This window comes from Mustela lutreola, chromosome X, assembly GCF_030435805.1.
Source record: "Mustela lutreola isolate mMusLut2 chromosome X, mMusLut2.pri, whole genome shotgun sequence".
Lineage (NCBI taxonomy): Eukaryota > Metazoa > Chordata > Mammalia > Carnivora > Mustelidae > Mustela > Mustela lutreola.
This window is the reverse complement of record NC_081308.1, coordinates 112,265,264-112,272,831: the sequence shown is the minus strand read 5'-3', so window position 1 is coordinate 112,272,831 and position 7,568 is coordinate 112,265,264.

Here is a 7,568-nt window from a genome sequence, read left to right as displayed (position 1 = left end):
AAATGCGTTTGGGGTTTAGAATGTTCACTTTGTGGGTTATCTGTGGCAGGTATTTTAATAACTTCAATGATCTTACAGAAGCAATTCATATTCATCACATATAATTTAGCAAACACAAATATACAAAAAGAAGAAAATTTAAAAATTTTCCATAATTACAATGTTTGGATAAATATCTTTTTCTTTTTTTGAGCATTTAACTACCCCCCCCCCCATCTTACAAAAATGATACTTCACAGAAAGCCCATCTGTGGTTTGAGGGGATATGGAGAGGAGGGAGAGGTCAGAGAGAGCACAAGGACCCTTTTGGGGGTGATAGATATGTTCACTATCTTGGTTGCCATGGTGGTTTCATGGGTGTATATGTATGTCAAAACAAATCATACATTTTAAAAACGTGCAGATTCTTGCAGGCCAATTATACCTAAACAGAACCATTTTTATATTTTTAAAAATTAAAAGAGGTCACACTTCACAAACGGTGTTGATATCTGCTTGTCCAACTGAATACAGTATCACTGAGATTTTCTCAAGCTATGAGATATTCTTCAACTCTGCCATTCGTAATGGCTGCCAAGCAGCGCATCATATGCATGTACCATGATTATTTCAACACCCCACGGATGAACTTAGGTTGGCTTCATTTTTTTTTTCTTACTCTTCGTGGTACATCCTTAAGGTAAATATTCACATCCACAATTTTTCCTTTGGATAGATTTCCAGAAGGGGAATCCTGGGGTAACAGGTGCGCATCTTTTTAAGGCTTTCCTTTCTGTGGCACTTGTGAAATCCTGGGCTGCCCCCCCTCCCCGGTTCCCAAGATCTTCTTGTGACTTCCTCCCCGCTGTCCCCCAGCTTGCCCCACGCCCTTTGACCATCGTTCCTTCGGGGTGAGCTCAGTGAAGACAATCCTTCTCCCCCAAGTTGAAACCATACTTCTTTGGCTCCTTCCTGCTCAGCTGGCGGGTCTGGGGGCCAGCACCCCAGTTTGCTCCCCAACGGGCCACGCTCCCCTCGCTGGGAGCCAGAGGGTGCTAGCGCTCCCACCGCCCGGGTTAGAGGCCTTGGAAGGAACGCGTCCACATAGGGGACCTAGCCGGAGCAGGGGTTGGGAGGGTGACCCCGCGAGTCGGGGGCCGGACACAGGACTGCAGGGGTTCTGGGCGCTTGGAGCTGGCTGCGCGAGCCGTCGGAGGCGGAGCCCACCGCAGAACCTTCAGGGCCTGCGTGCGTCCGCGGACCGGCGTGCAGGATGTGCCCTGCTTCCTGTTTGCTCAGCCCCAGCCTCGAGCCGAGCTCACACACTAACCGCAGAGCCTTCAAAGACAGCCAGTTAACCAGGGTTCTAGGCGGCCACCTCGCCTAGGCCTGGGAAAAGGCGGGGTGGTGGTGGTGGCGGTGGTGGTGGAGGGGAACCTCTATCTTGTGAAGTACAGAGAGGCCACCAACCCCCCCCCCCCCCACTCCCCCCAACCCCGGGACAGAAGGGAGCGAGTGTGTTCTGTCTACGCTGCCCTTCTGTCTCCTTTTCAGATGTGCCTCCTCTGGTCAGCAGCTCCTCCCCACCCCCTCTCTGGGGACCCAGGGCTCCCCTATTTGGACTCGCCTTCCCCCAACTTTTCCCTCCCAGTACATTGCCCTGGCCCTAACACATTGCCCAGTCCCCAACTGGCTAATGGGCCCTAAACACCTTTTAAACAGGTTTCCCTTCTGGGCAACACATTACCATTGTATAGGTCACTTCGCCAGGTACACAGATCCCTCAGCTAAAGAGGTGGTCTAGATCAGTAGGGCAGTGAACAAGGCCGCCTCAGTCTTGATAATGGGCTGGCAGACAGGACCTAGGACTAGTTCTGGGCAGAGAATTGTACTGAGCACTGTGAAGAGATGCAAAATAAATAGTTGTCAAAGTCCCTTGCACCCGGGAACTTCCATCTAGGCAGGGAGGCAAGCTCGCATTTGCCCAGCACTTGCTCTCCGCCAAGCACTCCGTTAAACCCAACACAACCCCTGAGGTAAGCAGTTTAAATTGGAATTACTAAAAAAAATTTAAAAATAAAAAAAAACTGGGCTTACTATGGCAAAAATGTGCCCAGTATAAATGTGGGGTGGGAAAGCCCTGATTTAGCAGCAATATTGCTATTGTGTGTTTTGGGGTAGGCGGTGGCACAGATAAGTGAGATGCGTCTGAACCCTCAGAGGGTAGACAATAGGGCTTTGAAGACACGACGGTTATGGTCAGCTGCGTTCACGTAGCGCAGCCCACCCCCTACCTACACCCCTGAAGAGATTCTAATTTGGTAGAAGATCATGGGAGGGATATTGAGGGCAGTTGGGACCCCGGTATGTGTGAAAGCGTCCCTCCCTCGCACTCCTAACGGGTACAATCCTGGTTTGAGAGAGTAAGGGTTTGGGTATGGAAGGATATCTATATTTGGATAAACCTCCCAAATGATTCTTATTCTCACCTCTCCCGGCCACACACGCACATCCGGTGGAAAAGAATACTCTGTGGCAGGCGGTGGGAGTGAAGAGAAAGGGGAGGGCATCTGGAAGTCTGATCCTGTGCACAAAAGCTGAATAGTTAGGGCCGTGTATGTGTGTGTGTGTGTGGGGGGGTATCTATAGGGGAGTCCCATCAACCTGGGGGGTACTCAACACCTGTAATATTTGGCTTAGAGGTTTGGAGTGGAGAAGCAAGTTGACTTCGAACAGCTGTCATGTAGAGGAAAGGATCTATTCTGGGTGGCCAGGAATGGTTGGAAACATAAATGGAAGGTTTGGGTTTCTTTCCAGGAAGACGTTTTCGGGGTGTGTGTGTGTATGTGTGTGCGTGTGTATGTGTTTAGAAAGGGAGACAGTGAGTGGGAGGGGAAGAGGCAGAGGGAGATAGAGAGAATCTTAAGCAGGCTCCAGTGTGGAGCCCCACACAGGGCTCAACGCATGGCTCGACCTGGCGCTTGTTCTCACAAACCTGAGATCGTGACCTGAGCCCGTAGCGAGAGTCAGAGGCTTAACTGACTGAGCCAGGCAGGCGCCCAGACATTTTCAATATTTAGATGGTACTAGTACAGCCCTGGTTAAGTAGTAGAGCTTCCCATCTCTGGAAATGTTCAAGCAGAGACTACATAGTTGCTTGGAAATACTTGGACATTTCCAAGGTGAAGTCCACTTTGGAAAGCCCAGCCCGTTAGCAGATTTCATGGTGGTAATCTTAGGCAAGGAGGAGGGCAAGAGCCTGGACAGGAAGCATCCATTCCTCGGGCACATACACAGTACATGCAGAGTGTACAGCTCTAGGAGTGTTCGGGAGTCCCTGGTAGCAGGGGCTGATGGGAGGGAAAGTCATCTCTGAATCTCTGAGCCCATGATAAGTCTTGGTTTAAAACAAAGAACACCTGCAGGCAGCTGTGGCTATGACCGCAAAGAAGAGGCTGGGTTTTTTGTTTTTTCTTTTTTCATTTATTTGAGAGAGAGAGAGAGAGTGAAAGAGAGCATGAGAGCGGAGAAGGTCAGAGGGAGAAGCAGACTCCCCATGGAGCTGGGAGCCCAATGTGGGACTCGATCCCCAGACTCCAGGATCATGACCCGAGAAAGGCAGTCGCTTAATCAACTGAGCCACCCAGGTGCCCAAGGCTGGGCTTTGGTGCTCTGATAAAAACACACTCACTACTCACTGTAGGGCCTTTCTATGGGAGACTGGGATGAACAGGCTACTCTGCCTAGGACTGTGTCCTGAGGTTACAAGGACAAAAGTCGCTGAGCCGTCTATGGGACAATTATCTAGGGAAGAGGAAGAGCAGGAGACACCTCCCAGAAATGGGGTCCGGTAGGACTGGATTCAGATTGCCATATATCACCGGTTGCGTGATCTTGGGCAAATGACCTTGGGCAATGCGGTGACAACAGTGACAATGTGGGCCTTGTTTGGGGAGTATGTGTGTATGTGTGTGTGTGTAAATAACCAGAGTTACCCAGATGACATATTAGAGAGAATGCTGTCAGTCCAGTGCACAGCTCATGCAAAATGCTTGGTACTTGGCAGGGGGACTCTCTCAGTTCACTCCAGGCTCCACCCACAGTGTCTCCTCTTGCCTTGGCACCTGCGTCTACATCTCATCTGGACCCCATCTGAGTCTCTGCTACATGACTCTGGCCCATATCCTGTGTGTCTCCACCTTGCCAAGAGCAGGGTCCCTCAGCCCAAGTTAGTCTAGGACACAGAAGGTGTGACAAGCAAGAGAATCTAGAACTACTCAGGACCACTGGGAGGGAAATTAAGGCCTTGGCTATGGACCCCTGGGGTTTTCTCACCCACCCATCCTACCCTGCTTGAGCTGCCAGCTCAGTTCCTGTTTCACGAAGAAACAAGGAAGTGCGGAGGTGGGCGGAGGTGGGCCAGCCTGAGGGCAAGGGCTGGCTGGGCGCGGCCAGGGAGCACCTCCTACTTCCAGCTTAGAGAGCCCCGGAGGGCAGGGATGGACATGGAGGAAACAGTCGCTATGAGTCTTTCATATTTCCGCGTATTTTTTGGCACCAAGAGCACCCAGCCACTGATTTGAGGAAGTGCGGGGTGAGTTGGTAAAATTCGCTGCTGACGTGGTTTAGCCGAGTGAAGGCAGTCAGCTCCACCCCTTCTGTGGTCCCAGCTCACGAAGCACTGGAGCCAGCTGGCTGGCAAATGAGAGATGATTGGCTTTATTATTATTTTAAAAATGAACCATTTAGATTCTTTGTGTATATACATAAGTAAGTATGTATGTATGATCTCACCCAGGTTCTTTCCTATTCCAAAAAAGTTTTAAAGCATCAAAAAATGTAACTCAGGCCCATCATCATGCATGTGTGACCGGCAACTAACTGGTCTCCTTTGGCCTCAGTTTGCTCCTTAGAGGCAACAGGGAGTGGCAGAAGGACACACTGAAAGTCCGAGAGGAGTGAGCACAGTTGAGTCAGGATGCTGGGGATTAGTCCTCGCTTGGGCCCCAGTGGGCTGTGTGACCTTGGGCAAGTCCCTCCTTTTTCTGGGCTGCTGTTGCATTTCCCCATCTCTACATCAAAGGGATGAAACCCGCTCTTTCTTAGTTTTATTTGGTTTGTTTGGTTTGGTTTGGTTTTGGTCATGGAGCTCCCAGTCCAGGCTGGCTGTGGGATTTGTGGGACCTGGTAAAAGTGAAAATGGAGGGCCCCTTGTTCAGACATTTTTTAAAAAAGATTTTACTTATTTATTTGAGAGAGAGACAGTGAGAGAAAGCAAGAGAGGGGAGGTCAGAGGGTGAAGCAGACTCCCCTTGGAGCTGGGAGCCTGTGGGACTCGATCCCGGGATTCCAGAATCATGACCTGAGCCAAAGGCAGTTGTTTAACCAACTGAGCCACCCAGGTGCCCTGTTCAGACATTTAAAAAAAATCTCAAAATGATGACAGCAGAGCACAGGGCTCTCCTTTAAAAAAAAAAAAAAATCTATTTATTTATTAGAGAGAGCACGAGCAGTGGGAGAGGGGCAAACGGAGAGGGAAAAGGAGATGCCCCACTGAGCAGGGAGCCCAACATGGGGCTGGATTCCAGGACCCTGGGATCACGACCTGAGCTAAAGGCAGATGTTTAGCCAACTGAGCCACTCAGGCGCCCCTGTACAGGGCTCTTCTAAGCACACGGCCCTACATGATTGCACAGGTCCATCGCCCAGAAGTTACCCCTGCAACTACTTCCAATACAATTTTAAGGGCAGCCCATGCAGGCTGCTTTTGGCTGGAGCTCTGCTTTTTGTGGCAGTCCCTGTGGCATTTCTAAGGAACCTCGGGCTCTTAGGAAGCATCGCTGGAAAAACACAAATTAGATACTTGGTCGAAAGCCTGTGTAGTTTCGATGATGTAGGTATAAAATTTGGATCCCCAGTTTTTTCCTTACCTACCTCCGAAGGTGAGGCAAGAGTTGAAGTTGTGCTGAGCGAGTAATAGCATTATCATCTCCCGTCTGTGTGGCTTCCTGGCTCACAGAGTGCAGTCACATCCGGGTCCTATGAGCCTCTCACTGTAACCTCATGTGGAAGGTGGTATAAGTGGTTTACGGAAGAGAGAACTGAAGACCACAGAGGCGAAGTGACTTGCCTATAGATACACAGCAGGCCCAGCTAGAACTAGAAACCTAGAATCTGAACTCCTAAGTAAAGGGGCTTTTCCAAGGGGGCATTTCTTTCTCTTCAGTTCCTAATGATGTCTTAACTGCTCCTGCGTGGGTCGGCCTTGCTGTGTATGCTTGAGCGTTGCCCTGTCTGGTGCAGCATGAAGCCCTTCAAGCAGGCTGCTCAGTGTGCTGACAATCCGGGCCCCAAGGAGGGATGAGCTGGGGTAGCCGCAGCCGCCCTCCCCACCCCCCGCCGACCCAGCCATACTTCTGATGCACTCCACCCCACCCCACGCTGGTGGCTTGGAAGGGGTAGGTCAGGGAAGCGGTGAGGCAGAGCCCCGGCTCCTGCACTGAAGGGACGAGGAGGAGCACGTGAGCTGCCCTGGGCCGAGAGGCCTGTGAGCAGGTCCCTGTCAGGTTTCCCAGGCCCGCCTGCTGCCTGTCAGAACCCCAGGAGCAACGTCAGGGATCAAAGGGGAAGATCTGGGGAAGCAGGATGCTGTGGAGAACAGCAGCTGAGTCATCTGACTGGTTTGAGTCCTGCTTTTATCATGTCCTTGAGGAGTGACCTTGAGCAAGTCGGTTAATCTCTATGAACCTCACTCGTTTTCTTCTCTTGTAAAACAGGAACAATAAAAGGACCTTCTCAGAGGTTGTGGACATTAAGTGAGAAAATGAGATAATGTATGGTGCACTTGACAATATATGAAAGGGTAGATCTCGTGTTTACCATTCCTATCACAGTAAAATAAAAAATATTTTTAAAGTGCATATAAAGCACAGTGCCTCAAATATACAAAACACTCAGTGAATGGTAGTGTTGATGACGATCGTGTTAACTTTAATTTTATTAGTAGTAGCTGTCTTTGTGGGGTGACCTGGTGAGAGAGTAAATGAATCAGCAAGTTGAGGCCCGCTAGTGGGTGCCGTAGGCTTGCAGTGAGGACGGCTGCGGCCTCTGGATGCGAGCCTCAGTGGTGATAACTGTCACAGGTCATCATCACTCAGTAAAATAGGCCTGGTGGTCCCAGGCGGGGGGATGACTCTGCCTGGCGCCTTTGCCCAGCACTCTGTCCCGGAGACCTGGTTCTCTCCCCGCGCAACCCCGACCCTGCTCAGCAGAGCACAGGCATTGCTTCCAGCTTTCCTGGACCGCATTTGCCAAGCCCTGCAGCATGGGGCTCCCTTCCATCCTCTCCAGAAGGCTGTGACCTTTGGCACAGGCAGTGATTGACTGCGCATGGCATGCCTGTGAATACGTGAATGGTCACACACGTACGTGCACGCAAGCTCACATGCCCATCTCAAGCCCGTGTGCTCCCCAACGGAGCTTCTGAGAGCCTCACATCCCTCCCCGCCCCTCTCCCCCTCCCCTTCCTCCCCCACCACAAAAGCCACAGGTAACAGCAGTCCCCAGCAACACAGAAGACACAGTGTAAA